This window comes from Pristis pectinata, chromosome 2, assembly GCF_009764475.1.
Source record: "Pristis pectinata isolate sPriPec2 chromosome 2, sPriPec2.1.pri, whole genome shotgun sequence".
In the NCBI taxonomy this organism is placed as follows: domain Eukaryota; kingdom Metazoa; phylum Chordata; class Chondrichthyes; order Rhinopristiformes; family Pristidae; genus Pristis; species Pristis pectinata.
The window spans coordinates 57,425,118-57,438,557 of NC_067406.1; the positions used below are offsets into that span (position 1 = coordinate 57,425,118).

General features: G+C 42.0%; 1 protein-coding gene across 3 annotated transcripts in view; it reads left to right on the top strand.

Annotated features, from left to right (window-relative positions):
- mtus1b (microtubule associated tumor suppressor 1b) overlaps positions 1 to 13,440 on the top strand; it is a 123,317-nt gene that overhangs the window by 15,018 nt on the left and 94,859 nt on the right. The window contains exon 1 of one of the 3 annotated variants that reach the window (XM_052009334.1): positions 941 to 1,295. The exons of the other annotated variants lie outside the window; for them this stretch is intronic. The gene's annotated coding sequence lies outside the window, so the exon portion shown is untranslated. Of the gene's footprint in view, positions 1 to 940; positions 1,296 to 13,440 lie in introns of those variants that run through there. 3 annotated transcript variants of the gene reach the window in all.

Below are 13,440 nucleotides of genomic sequence, written 5' to 3' on the forward strand. Positions count from 1 at the left end.
AAATTTTACTGTCTGATGCCTAAATTGCACCAGGGCCTATTCACCAATGTGCTTGGTGACATACATCCACTCCTAGTTAGGCAACACATTTTGTTAAGGCAATATTTTCAAACTACTTAACGCCATGTTATAACACTTCCTGCCCTATCTCTGCTTTGCTTTAATTCTGCACACTGCATGTATGATTTTGATTTCTTCAATACAGAAGATGGCTTCCTTAATGCTTGCTCCTCCTGAAGTTGTCTAAGAATCCAATAAATTAGCTTTTCATGGTTTTGTCTATTTGGGGGCAATGGGGAGGGAGAAAAATGCTTCTGCGAGTGACATCCACATCCTTTGCATGACTAAAATTGACCTAGGACCTGCCTTGAACATTAACTCATAGTTTGGTCACAGGCAAGTGCCTTAATACCCTGTGGCTTGGTATCAAATGTTGTTAATGCTACTATGAAAGGAGTTTTGCTATTTTATCATTGTAAGTATAGTCCATGTTTTGTGGAAAAATATTACACTTGATTTCCCCGATGAAATTCAGAGGAAACTTGAACTATAACATAACTAACATTTGTACCCAGTTTTTTTGTACGTCTGTGATTGTTTTCAAACCGGAAACTCTATCCCTGTATTTTTCTCTTGGTCTACAGTTCTCAAAAAATGCGTTGCTGAGAGTTTGCGAAAAAACCATAATCGTTGAAATTGTAAACTGCTTAACAGGAAGTGTAGGAAGGGAAGCGGGAGATTAAAGCTTGATTTAAGGTAATTATTTTGCACTTTTGAATGATTTTGCTGTCGTCTGCATTCTCGCTAATGCAGTTTTGGAAAAGTGATTTGCTGTGCAACGTTTCATGCTAATTTATCCGGACTGGATCAGACACTCCCATTTCAGTGACGAAAGCAACCAGTTGCTGCTGGTGAATTTTGGCTCGGTTGCTTGCTTGGATCTGGAGGTGCAGCACAGGAGGGTTGCTACGTTCATTAAGAGGCAGCTTTCAAGATTGTTCACAGATTTTTAGTGAAGAGGTATTGCCAAGATTTAAACATTCCAGCCGGTCTGAGAAAGTGAATACTTGCCCTTTGTGCTGCATAGCCGAATTAATCCACAAAAAAAACAGTCCCGTGAGAGTTCTTAATGCAAGCTGATGGTTTGGTTTACAGTATATCTCCATTTCCAGAATGTCGCAATCGACAGTGCAGCCAAATAATGAGTGCCTGCTTCTACTTAATGCAGAGGAAGTTTTCGTGATTCACTGCTTGCTTTTTAGCTCGCTGTCCTTTTTCGCGGTAAACATTTCATGGTAAGTTGCTTTTTATTGGACCAGTGATTCCTTTCGGTTGTGAATTTCTCTCCAATGTGCTGCTTTTATGTTCAATCGGCCACTTTTTAGAGCCGCTCATAGACCACAATCCTAATTCTGTATTTCTCCGGTTAGATAAAAATAATTTTAGCCATTATATAGTTCTAGAAATTCTGACAACTAATTGGAAAGTTTTCCAAAACCTGAGTACTTCAATTTGCAACTCCTTTGAGCGTGGAGGGTTTAGTTGCATTGAATTGGAACTCTCGTCGAAGATCTGAAATGAATTAAAAAAGGAAATTGTTGTCAAATTAGAAATCCATTGCATAATTCTGAATGAAATTCCTTATAGACAGCGCCATAAATTATTTTCGTTTACCTGCGTGTGAACGTGGTTGTCTTTAGACTGAAATGCAATGAGTTGGATTGTACTACAGTTGGAGGACAATTAGTTTTTCATGGCACTGATCTTGCGCCCCTTTCTCCTCTTTCTTCCCTCCCACCCCCCCCCCAAAAAAAAACGGTACAACGCTAAATTTGGATTTTTTAAATGTAATGATTGGGATCACAATCATTTTTTTTTGAGAGGGACTTGCCTTTTGAAAGGAATCTCTATTTTCTTTGCATTTAGAAGCCACTTCAGCCCATCAAATCTCTGCTGGTTCGCAGTGCAGTCCCCATTCATTTTACTTGTAAACTATTCTCTCTACGTTCTCATCAATGCACTCCAGATTATACTGCTCATCCACACGGGCATTTTAGTGTCCAATCAACTTTCCAACCTTAACATCTTGGATATGGGAGGGAAGCAGAGCACCTAGTGTAAACCACAGAATCAGTTAATTATTTTCTCTTGGTTTAACAGAACTCTGAATAGTGTCTGTTTTGGGAGTTTGGTATCGAGCATTCAAGTGGCATGGCGTGGCATGCCTATCAGAGCTGACAGTGTAATTAGCACCTCTGTGCTGGGCATGTTATTCTGCAAGAGCACAGATGTTGGTTTTCTGATTTCCAGTGCATTTGGAGGTTTGCAGATAGTGGCTAAATGTTGATCTGTGATGTATTGTACTCATAAGAACTTGCAGAGTCATTAAGTGCAGAAATGGGCTCTTTGGCTGACCAGTCTGTGCCAACAACTGGGTACCCGTGTAATCCCATTTACCAATGCTTGACAATTCAAATGCTTGTCTTGATGGTATCTCCCTCTGTTTGTGCATTCCAAACTCCAGTTGGTCTGTGATGTGGGGTGGGGAAGAGGGAGAAATTCCTTTAAATATCCTCTAAATATTGATATTGGAGTAAGGGACCTGGTTCATTCCCAATTATGCATACTACATTGCAGTTTACAAGTGAATCAATCTCTCTTTCACTGTTGTGCAATGCTCTGTCCTGATGAAGTGCATGCAGTACTAATATGGGACTATCCTTTTCTAGTATAGGCACAGATGAAATAAGCTCTTTAATAATTTACAGGAAAGTGCATTTAGTATAGCCAGCTTACAGTATATAAAGCTGCTACCAACATTGGTTAAGTGCAGTGTTGTGTGTATCCAGAAATCAATCCTTCAGAGTACCAGTAATTGTTTGAAATCAGTTGGCTTTAGAGATGCTGTAGATTTGAAGAGCATTATCGGAAGTGTTCAAACCACCAAACTTAACAGTTTGCTCTTTGTATCTTGCTTTAGGAATGCTCTTGAATTGTGGTCTTAAAACAATAATATAACATTTAAGAGTTAAGCTGCTGATCACTGCAATGACCCATTGGATCAAATGACCTGGTATTGTACTTTATACAGTTTCTCTGCAGTTGATTTGATAGAGAATTGTGCTCTCCTTTTAGTTTAGGAGCAGCAAATTTAGTTTTAATCTTTTTCAAATTATTTTGGCAACTTTTATTAAAAATGCATTCTGAGCATCGAGTATTGATCTCCCAGAGTAACTGGGTTTTAAACAAATGTCTGCTCAACACCATGAGGCCTATGTGAGGAAACTACCACTATTAAAGTTCAGTTAGGCAGAAGTATGTTAATGCAAAGATTTTAACCTAAACTCAGTGCTATAAACAATATACATGTTCCCTGAAATTGTTGCTTGCTGGAATCCTGTGGCCTATCAAGTTGTATCAGAGGACAGCTGAGAAGAAGCAGTGTTGTATAGCTGTTAGTTATAGGTCAGATCATTTCAAAATAGAAAATACCCTTCCCCGAGGACATTATTGAATCTATCGAGTAATTATGAAAATATGACTTCCTTTGTCACTTGATTGCTTTGGTAAAACCAATTCTAACTGATCAATATTTGGATTTGAGGCCATGCTCTCTGGATGGCTTTGACGCAAAATGCTGGTCAGGTACAGCAGGTCAGGGAGCATCTGTGGAAAGAGAAACAGTTAATGTTTTGGATCAAGACTCCTCAGTTCAGAAACACTTGCTCTGTTCATTTTTCCCACCATCTGCCTGAACTGAATGTTTGAAAAGTCCAAAATAAATGCTACAATCAGAATCTGGTTTATTATCACTGTGTCATGAAATTTGTTTTGCAGCAGTACTGTGCAAGATACAAATTACAAAATAGTGCAAAGGAAATAAGTGGTGGTGTTCATGGACTGTTCAGAAATCTGATGGTGGACTAGTGTCTTTCTGATACAGGCAAGTGTTTCAAATAGCCCAAGATTTTCAAGGATATCCAAAGCTTAGTCAGGTAGCTGTAACTTTAAGGGCTCTGAAGGTGAAAGTGAAGTAATGGAGCAGTTAACAGAAGTATAGATAAATTGTATAATAGTAGTGCAACTGCAAAAAGCAAGGATAAATGGTGATGGCTACAAGCAGCAAATCCATCCATTACTACCATGAATATTTGCACTTGAAATGGTAGTACCAGCAAAATGGCTTTGATCTAATTACAATTCATCTTCATTGCAAGAGGACAAAGACTAAATACTAAATTTTTACATGAATGGAAGAGGAGGGTAGGATAACAGTGGAACGACAAGATCAGCACATGGGATCTTGGCTCAATAAATCAGGAAATGAAAGATGAATTAACAAAGGGGAGTAGGCTTAAGGCTCATGAACAGTAGCTATATGGTTGGACAATCAGAGAATTTGCTGATCTTCAGGAAAAGAAACTATGGATTGTATTGAAATTTGTTTACTTGAAGAAATGTATTGCAGACCCAGCCAGGGATCAGAGTACTATAGTTCTGCTTGTGTGTTGTGGGACAACATTTATTAGAAGCCTCAAAGTAAATGATCCTTTGTGGAAGAATGATCACAAGGTGATAAAGATGTGTCTAAACAGTATTCTGCTGAAAACAGACTCCAAGTAAAAGGATTCACTGACAGCTAGTTTAATGATTTGGTTTGCATCTTGTGATTGTAAACCTGAGGATTGAGAATTATAGAAACAAGCAATTTCTGGGCAAGATCCCAATGGATGGGAAAATTGCAAAAACCAAAAAAAAAGCAGCAAACAATCGGCTTGTTGGTTAAATGTCAGTCAGGTGAAATCTGGAATTCATTATAAAAGCAGTTGTGTTTGAACACTTAAAGTTCTTAAGCAGAAGCAACATGGTTTTATGAACAGGAACTAATATATAATGTATTAATTGGAACTCTTATGAGGATATAACTTGGAAGTGAATAGAGGACTGCCAGTGCATGGTGTGTATTTGGATTTCAACAGGGTGGTGCAAGAAACTTAGTGCATTTGACATGAGATGGTATTGAGTACAAGATATTTGCAAGAATAAAGGATTGATTTTTGAATCACTGATTTGCTACCACAGTGAGCTGATGCAATCATAGAATAATTTCAAAGATAATTTGGAGGACAGACCTCAAAGATAATGGGAATAGGGTAGGAATATGTTGAGAACAGACAGTAAACCATTAATTAAAAATTCCAGAAAAGGCCTTGAGGACTGTATGGCCTCTTGCATTTATCATGAGAAGGAAGGGGAGACTGTGCACATTGACCCAATCTATGTCCCTCATGATTTTGTACACCTCTAAGATCACCCCTCATTTACCTGGATTCCCATGAATAAAGTCCCAACCTGCTCATCTTCTCTCCATAACTCAGTCCCTCAGGTCCTGGCAATATACTCGTATATCTCTTAACTCTTTTCAGTTTAATGGCATCTTCCCTACAGCAGGGTGACCCAAATTGAACACAATATTCCAAATGTAGCTTCAACAACATCTTGTACAAATGCAACCTAACATCCCAATTTCAATACTTGGTGCCCTGATTGATGAAGGCCAGTGCTCCAAAAGCCTCGTCTACCTGTGATGGATGTTTAAGATTTGATCAGATTATGTTGTATGTAGCCTTGTGCTGTAAGTGACTGAAAGTTAAGGAATATGGGTACTTAAATATCTTTGCATCACCTTTTTCCAGCTGCAGACTACATTTGGTATGAAATTGCCGGAAAATTGGCTGCTATTGTGATGATGTGACAGGTGTAATCTGAAGTCTTTTCACTTGGGCCTGCTCACTTCACAATTTAATTGCTGGTTCTGGATACTAGTCTCTTTATTGCAAATAATTGAGCTCTGTTTACCGGATGAAAAATCTTTTTGTATTGGATGCAGTTATCTGTGTGCCTTTTAAACATTAGATATAGTGCACATGCTCAATATAGTGCACGTACACAAGAATTTGTTTTTTTTCTTGTGAATGCTGCTTGTATGATCCTGTGATGCTGCTGCAAGTAAGTTTTTTCATTGCACCTGTGCATGCATGTACTTGTGCATATGACAATAAACTCTACTTTGACCTTGATGTACTCAGCATATAGGATTTGCATTAATGAATTGCAGCCAAGCTCAAGGCTCCAATTTTTATATTAAAGATAATTGGTTTATTTTACAGTGAATGAATGCAGTCAGGTATCCAAACTACTTATCATGATTTGGTTATGCTTTTAATTTGGGGAAGGAGTAACTGAATTCAACAGGGTTCATAAGAATTGAGATGCAAATGGCTAAATTATGAGGTTGCTAAACTTGTTGGGGTAAATTGGCTCAGATGCAAATACATGACAGTACTCCAATCTGATTCCTGCAATATATACAGCTTGAAAATGGGTTCATGTCCTTCCTTTTTGGTGATTTTAATACATGACCTCTAGAGAGAAATGGGAGCCTATTAGTCTTGCATGCTCATTGTTAGGCTGCATCAATAATACTTTGTCAGATTTGAATCTGAGGGAAAACTAAACTGATTAGGGTCATGTTCAGTAAGAGTAGCTGAAATGTGACTCCAATAAAATCAATTGTCTTGCAGAAGTGCAAAATCTGTAAGGTTTGGTATCTCCTATTTCTTCAGTGGATTTACCATTTCGAGCAATGTTCGAACAGCCTTATTCACAAGCAGCAAGAGGTGTCATCCATACTTGTAAGAATTTTGGTCTAGTATTTATTCAATGGGTGAGTGTATTTGAAGAAATCAGTCCATTGGCATTTAATAGCCAAATACATGCACAGTACTAGGATAGGAACATTTGGACTAAATTAAGTGTTGGTATATTTGTTAACCTGTCATTCATTTGCAATCTTGGACAGTCTTTATGCTTTGTTTATAAGTTTTCCACAATTCATTATTGGTTACTGTGTTCTATTGGAAAAAGATGGCTGCTATACTCAGTATCTGGTTTCAAATATGCAAAGCAGTCATTTAGTTAAATATTCTGCTCAAAAATTCATTTCTTCTGAACACTATTCATACTGGTTTGCAGTGCTATGGGAGATGATGATACCTTTGCCCAAATGGCAAATTTCTGGATTTGGTGGAAATAGTGGCTAAAGAATTGATTTTTAAGGATCAGAGAGACTGTGGTAAGGGGGTGATGAGGGTGGGTGGGAATGAAGGCTCTATCCCCTGTAGGTAAAGGAGAAAAAGATCAGGAACGAGAGGTTTAAGAAGATTTAGATAGTGTTTGAAGTGATTGGGTAAAGCTATGGTGGGATTTGCAATTGGAGTACGCAATGGGTAAATCTATGGTGGGATTTGCAATCAGAGTTCGCAATGTGCTATTTTGAAGGCAGTAAATGAATGAGTATATTGGAGATGTAATCTTAATCAAAGCAAAAAAAAAAGCAACTGGAAATCAGCAATAAAAAGAAAATGATGAAAATACAGGTAACCACGTTACTGAGGGGGGGGGGTGAGTTCTAGAAAACGAGCCATATTGTGATTTTTTTTTTTGGTAGCACAAAGCCACGTCATCTGGGCATGTCGATGCGGCTGGACGATCCAGCAGTGCTGACAACAGACTGGACAGCACCTCCAGACTCCTGATGGAAACGGTAAAGGATGCCAAGTTGCGCGATGCCTTCAGCACCCCTGCGGGCAGAGCACAGCTGCAACACACCTGGTCGAGGTTGGACAGCTCAGCCCGGTCCCGGATCTACTTCCTGTTCGTGTCGGAGCCAATCACGGTCAGATCCACTGACGTCACGCCAGTGTTCTTCTCTGATCGTCGTCTCCTTCGGGCCTCCTGTCACCTACAGGAGGACCAGAAGGCAGGCAGGCAGGGGGACGTGGAAGTTGAATGTGAAGCTGCTGACCCCAGAGAGCATTGAGAAACTAAAGAGGGATTATGCAGGTTGGAGAACCGTGAAACCCCTCTTCGACTCTCCTGTTCACTGGTGGGAAGCGACAAAGGAGAACATCAAGAGGTTCTTCATCCACGGGGGGTCCAGAAAGCAAGACAGAGTCAGGGAGCTGTGCCAGCTCCAGACAGACTTGCAGCAACTCCTCCTACTGCAGTCGAGGGGGGTGGATGTGAGGGAGGCGCTCCGAGAGGTGAAGAGCCGGCAAGCCCAGCTCCACGCCTCTGAATCCTCCAAGATTATCTTCCGATCCAGGGTGCGCTCGGTGGAACAGGATGAGACGTGCTCACGTTTCTTCTTCCAAAAGGCGCACGGGGAGCTCTGTGATCCACAGCCTTAAGGAAGAGGACGGCTCAGTAACATCCTCGCAGACGGACATATCAAGGATCTGCAGATCCTTCTATGCCAGTCTGTACGACACGAAGGCCACAGACAGCACAGCCTCCCAGAACTTCCTGTCCTCTATCACAAAGGTCTTAGAGGACAGTAAGCGGGAGAGTCTAGACCAACCACTGACCCTGGAGGAGTTGACTGGCTCCATCCGTTCCTTTGAGTCGAGTAAAACCCGGAAGCGACGGCTTACCGGCGGAGTTGTATTCGGCGCTCTGGGACTGGATGGGCCCTGACCTGCTGGAAGTGTACAATGCTATGCTTCGAGCTGGCAACATGTCAGAGTCCATGAGGAAGGGTACCATTACCCTCATCTACAAGCAGAAGGGGGAGAGGGAGGACATCAGGAATTGGAGACCCATCTCACTGTTGAATGTGGATTATAAGATCCTGTCCAAGGCCATCGCCAACAGGGTCGAGTCTGCTCTGGGACAGGTGATCCACCCGGACCAAACCTGTGCTGTACCTGGCAGGAAGATCTTTGACAGCCTTGTGCTGCTCAGAGATACGATCGCCTACGTGCGGGACAGAGGGGTGGACACCTGCCTGGTCAGCTTGGACTAGGAGAAGGTCTTCGACAGGATATCACACACGTACATGTTGGACGTGCTCTCCAAAATGGGCTTTGGGGAGGGAATCAGGAATTGGATCCAACTGCTCTACACGGACATCCGTAGCGCAGTCCAAATCAATGGGTGAGAAACAGACAGCTTCCCCATCAAGTCTGGAGTCAGGCAGGGCTGCCCTCTCTCCCGTCTTGTTTGTGTGCTGTATAGAACCCTTTGCCAAATCCATCAGGAAGGACAAGAGCATCAGGGGTGACGTTGCCAGGCAGTGGGGGCACCCAGGTGAAAACCTCCCTGTACATGGACAACATTGTCGTCTTCTGCTCAGACCCAAGGTCAGTCGGCAGATTGATCAGCATCTGCGACCAGTTTGAGTTGGCATCAGGGGCCAGAGTCAACCGCGTGAAGAGCGAGGCCATGCTGTTCGGCAAGTGGCCCGACCAATCCAACGTCCCCTTCACCGTCAGGCCTGACTATCTGAAGGTGCTGGGGATCTGGTTCGGAGGGGTTGGGGCGTGCAACAAAAATTGGCGGGAGCGGATTGGGAAGGTGAAGCAGAAACTGGGACTGTGGGAACGGCGCTCCCTATCGGTAACTGGGAAGAACCTGGTCATCAGGTGTGAGGTGCTCTCAGGGCTGCTATACTTGGCGCAGGTGTGGCCTGTTCCTCGCTCCTCCGGCTTGGAGATCACCCGCGCTGTTTTCCGGTTTGTCTGGGGATCCAAGATGGAGCGGGTCTGACGGGTCACCGTGCACAAGTCCCTGGACAATGGGGGTAAAGGTGTCCCCAATGTCGCCCTCATCCTGATGACCACCTTTGTCTGTGGCTGCATCAGGCTCTGCGTGGAACCCAACTACGTGGGCACCAAGTGTCACTACGTACCGAGGTTCTACCTGTCCCAGCTGTTGCGAAGGATGGGCCTGGCCCCGTGGCCACACGGCGTCCCAGTCAGCTGGATGTTGCCGCACTACCTGTCCTTCGTGGAAAAGTTCTTCCGGACCAATCCCTTGGACCATAAGTCCACCAGGAAGTGGTCAGCACGGAACATCCTGCAGACACTGCAACAGAAGGACTTGATGGACACTGTGGGGTGGTTCCCTGAGCAGACTGTCCAGACCATCTGGCAGAATGCCTCGTCGCCAGAACTCACCAACAAGCACCAAGACCTCGCTTGGCTGGCGGTGAGAGGGTCACTCCCAGTAAGATCCATCCTGCATGGTTGGGGCATCACCCCCAGCGCGCGCTGCCCCCGGGAGGACTGCGCCGGGGACGAGACGGTCGCCCACCTCTTTGCGGGCTGTGGGTTTGCGAGGAGGGTGTGGCGAAAGATGCAGGGGTCTTTGTCACATTTCATCCCCAGCAGCAGCGTAACAGAGGATTCTCTGATCTACGGGCTGTTCTCGGGGACACACACAGAGACGGACATCAACTGCTGCTGGAAGGTCATCAACTCGGTGAAAGACGCCCTTTGGTCTGCCCGAAAATTGTTGGTCTCCCAGCACTGCGAGATGTCCGTAGGGGAATGCTGCTGACTGGCATATTCCAGGCTGCAGGAGTACGTGCTGAGGGACGCTCTGAAGCTGGGTGCAGCCAGCGCGAGGGCTCGGTGGGGAAGGACGACAGTTTAGGGTTCTTCTGCCACAGGAGAAGGAGGGGCGGGGTCAGGCGAGGAAGCTGCTCGAATGTTGTAAATATGGGATTGGGGTATCACCCCAGGGAGCCACACGTGTGGCATCGGTGCTGTTTTTATATATAAAAAGGTAACACTAAGAATTGAACAGTACACGAATGTAAAGGTTTGAACAGTTTTTGTTATTGTATATAGTTTCTTTTATGAATAAAGTTTATTTTGTATATATAAAAAAAGTGTCAAGTAATGCAAGATGAAAGGATTTATTTTCACAAATTCCATGAGTGAATTTGATTCAGTATCTCAAATTTTTGGGTAGTGATTTGTGAATTCTGTAAATGTGGTTTTCTGTAACCCTAATGTCTGTAACATAGGGGCTGTTTGTATTCAGGTTGTGCTGAATTTATGGAGGGAGAAACAACCTTAAAGAAGCAGAACTAGTTGTGATTGAGGGTAGTTTGTTATATTGTGATAGCTAAGGTAAGAGGGTCAAAGATTAGGGGTATAGAAAGCATTCTAGTTTGGAAAGTAATGCAGGAGAATTCAATTGAATGCTAAGGCAGCTGTTTTAATCTGAGAGTATGAATGTGTAAGCCATCAGAGGATAGCCAAGGATATTTTGGTTGGGCTGCTCCCTCTTTTCAGCTAGTGGTTTAGAACAAATTGCAAAGGCAAAAGGAATTGAGCTCTTGGGTTGACTTTGACTTTGGTGGCTACTAACTTGTTCTGATTGAGCTTGGAGGAATGTATGTTGAGAATGAATGATTCACTCTTAATTGTTGGGGGGGGGGGGGTGTGGTGGAGGAGAGAGAAACCAGGAAGTAGGAAAAACTTGATGGTCAAAAGCCATGCTGAGACATTCTAATATTGAATCATCACTGATAAATGACGAGTTCCTGTCAATTATGTAGACAAGAAATTGCTGTCAACCTTGCATTGCTAAACAGTACTATTGATTACTTTTCCACCTTCAGCATTCAATGTAAGAGGATGTTTTGGATAATTGTATAGCTGTTAATGAATTCATGATGCTGTACAAGTGTGAAGTAAAAGGATATGTTATCAGATGAATGCAAATAAGGAGTGCCGTTTAATAAGGCGAAATAATTGGATTTTGAAGTGGCAGTTGCTCCATAAATGCACAAGTCTCTCACCAGTCAGACTCCTAGTGGAATTTGTGTTTCTACTATTTTGGAATTTTAAGGTGGGACAGAAGGAAAGGTAAGCACAGAAAAGATGCAGATGGTTCAAGCAGGCGAATAACTTGGGAGGGAAGCATGAACATTTGGCAAATGGTGCTAATGAAATAATGCCTGTAGTTTGATTCTTTTTCCCACTCACAATTAAGTGCATGGTGCTAATCCCAAACTTTAAAAGAACAGTAAGAAATTTTGATCCTTGCAGTTTGACTGATCTAATCTTAATTCTAGTCTGTTATTGGAATTGATGTTCACTGGGGCTGCTCCATGGTTTCATTATGAAATCTACAAAAGTTCATCTTACTCAGTCCTCAGAATTAAGGAAAATTTCAGTTTGTTTTGTAGATCAAGTTAAAACATTTGTAGCAGATTGCTATCTCTGGCCTTGCTCATCCCACCTGTACCCCCTTGGCCCTCTAACTCCTGTATAAAACTGCACTGGGCTTGCTAGCTACTGTATGAGCTCCAGCAACTGCTTGGGTCCCTATAAATGTTCGGATGCTAGAATGATGCCCTTAATCTGAAAAGAATATGATGATCCTGATTGTTCATTTTAGATGTTAGTAGTTAACTTGTGGGTCTCTCTGGAGCTTTCATGGGAAGCATCCCAAGACTCACTCATGCACTAGGCTAGCCAAAGAGGAACTTGTGTCCTGGATCACTGCAATTAGGAAAATTTGGAATGTGGGGAAACAGAAATAGTTGATGCTGCCTGCAAATTCCATATCATTACATTTTGGAGTGGTCTCTGTCATCTAGCAAAAAGAATGCAAGGAGCAAAGTTGCTTTTCTTCCCATATTTTACTTTCACTCTGTTTGGAGGACAACCTTTTTTTAAAAAGCACTTGGTGCATGAGAATGGTTGATGTGCATTCTTTGAATCTGTTTAAATTTAAACTTAATGGAACTCCATTATATATTCAAAGTAACGCTAAATGCAGTTTTATTTTCAGGTTTCAGAACCTGTGACCTGACAATTCGCTAGCTTGAACTTGGATAAATCTTTCACTTGGACAGTGGTTTGGCACATCTTCATTGTAATCAAAGACCGAACCAAATTTTTAGAAATGTATAGTTTTTCTGCAGTAAAATCAAAAGTATATTGCACATTAAAGGATGACTTCAGTTAATATCTATCTAGATTGGTCTCAAAATAGAACATGTGTGAGTACAGAAGAATGCATGTAGTAACCTGCTGAGCCTTCTGATATTTTTAAGGAGAAATGTTTTAGTTTAAATAGAGAATTTGCCAATTATCCACTTGAGAAGTGACTTACTAGCCCATGAAATGGTCAAATTAGAATTTCTGGGGTTAATTTGCACTAGTTCAATTGAAGTGTATTCCCGATCAATAGGAAAAATGCTTATTTATTTCATGATATTTTTATTTAATGAAAGCTCAGAGTAGGAATCATTGCATAGTGCAGTGCTTTCTATATTGACATTGCAGAAGTTAAAACTAAAATCACAAAATCTGAGTTTGATTGTTTGTTTGTTTTTAACCTAATATGGCAGTAGACATCTGTGATCCTTAAGCAGTCCACAGGTTATGCAAGGATACTGTTGCTAAGAACTGTCTGTAGGACTATTTTGCTGTGAGTCAAACACTTCCCTTTTCTATAGTAACCCATATTGGTTAAACAATAATATCTATATTAATCTGAATTTGGGTCTAAATTTACAAGAGAATAGGTAAGCAGTATTGTCATGCTATAATCACTAGGGCTTAATCATAATTATTT